The sequence below is a fragment of the Rhinoderma darwinii genome, chromosome 12 (assembly GCF_050947455.1).
Source record: "Rhinoderma darwinii isolate aRhiDar2 chromosome 12, aRhiDar2.hap1, whole genome shotgun sequence".
NCBI classification, from domain to species: Eukaryota; Metazoa; Chordata; class Amphibia; order Anura; family Rhinodermatidae; genus Rhinoderma; species Rhinoderma darwinii.
In genome coordinates this window covers 56,183,528-56,185,280 of record NC_134698.1, presented here as the reverse complement: position 1 = coordinate 56,185,280, position 1,753 = coordinate 56,183,528, and the positions used below count along the sequence as shown (strand labels likewise).

The 1,753-nt window shown below is 41.1% G+C and overlaps 1 long non-coding RNA gene across 1 annotated transcript; it reads left to right on the top strand.

Annotated features, from left to right (window-relative positions):
- Nucleotides 1–229: 229 nt before the first annotated feature.
- Nucleotides 230–1,467, top strand: LOC142665340 (uncharacterized). Its single transcript, XR_012851479.1, has 3 exons — nucleotides 230–413; nucleotides 500–620; nucleotides 1,285–1,467. It is a non-coding gene; the product is annotated as an uncharacterized LOC142665340 (long non-coding RNA).
- The last annotated feature ends 286 nt before the right edge of the window (nucleotides 1,468–1,753 follow it).

The window sequence follows — 1,753 nt, the reverse complement described above, 5'->3', positions numbered from 1 at the left end:
GGGTGCATTATCCTATTGAAAAATGCCACTGCCATTAGGGAATACCATTGATATGAAGGAGTGTGCTTGGTCTGCAAAAATATTTAGGTAGGTGGCACGTGTTAAAGTAACATCCAGATGAATGCCAGCACCCGTTTTCCAGAACATTGCCCAGATCATGACACTGCCACCAATGGATTGCCTTCTCCCCATAGTGCATCCTTGTGCCATTTCTTTCCCAGGTAAGCGACACACGCGCACCAGGCTGTCCACATGATGTAAAAGAAAATGTGAATCTTCAGACCAGGTCATCTTCTTCCATTGCTCCATGATCCAGTTCTGATGCTTATGTACTCAATGTAGGTGCTTTCCAGTGTGGACAGGGATCAGCATGGGCAGTCTGACCGGCTTGCGGCTACACAGCCACAAACACAGTAAGTTGTGCAAGCTGTGATGCACTGTGTGTTTTGACACCTTTCTACTATATCATTATTAACTTTTACAGCAATTTGTTCCATAGTAGCTCTTCTGTAGGATTGGACCATCTAGGCTAACCTTCGCTACCCAAGCGCATTAATGAATGTTGTGCGTCCATGATCCTGTTGCCGGCTCACCAGTTGTCCTTCCTTGAACCACTTTTGGTAGGTACTAACCACTGCATACCAGGAAAACCCCCACAAGATCGGCCGTTTGGAGATCTTCTGACCCAGTCGTATAGCCATCACATTTTGGCAAAGTCACTCAGATTCTTACACTTGCCCATTTTTTTCTGCTTCCAACACATAAATTTTAAGAACTGACTGTTCACTTGTTGCCCAATATATCCCACCCCTTGACAGTTTCCATTGTAACAAGATAATAAATGTTATTCACTTCCCCTATCAGTGGTTTTAGGGTATGGTGCCACCTATCGGGGTCCACAAACCAAGACCACTTGCGATGGCCGGGGTTTTTAAACAAATTTTTAATTGGCTGCATAATTTTTCAGGGAAACAGCAGTATTACCAGCGAAGATTGATTACTAATGGCAGCGCTGTTTTGCGGGTAAACAGCTGTTTACCTGTAAAATCCTGGGGCCAATTAACAATTTGTTTCAAAACCCTGCTCACTGCATGCACCTTTAAATTTTGGATGCCGCTATATAGGACCGTACCTTTAATGTTATGGCTGATCATTGTATGTACAAGTGCAGTTATCTATTTTTATGTAACCAAATGCAAGTAGGAAAGCATATAATTTTCACAATTATAGATATTTATATGATATATCATGATTGGGTGTTTAAATCGGGAAACCTCTTAATAGGATGGAGAAAACACAAGAAAAACCATAGCAATGTCTTATATGAAGAAGCTTCCTGTGACTGACATCACATGAAGAAACACGTGGTGGAGAATTTCAAAGGCAATCTAGATCAATGGAAAACAATAATACTATATCACAAAACAAATACATCATAAATATACATTGTTCAGCTATTCTTCAGTACACACAGTTTTCATGAAATAAATCTATTTGAAGTCAGTCATGTGTGTAAATCACTTCACACATCCCCATGGAAACCTCATAAATACCAAAAAAGTGGAAACCGCAATGACACACAAGGATACATTTACAGACTGGATTCAAGATATAATTTACTGCAGTGCCACCCAGAGACTGACACGTGCACTACCCAATGAGAACTTCCCTCTAGTAACAGAGAACAAAATACTTTGTATAGACAGATGTGACACAGCCATGCTTGTCACCTTGCTGAAGGGGTTCTCCAGCA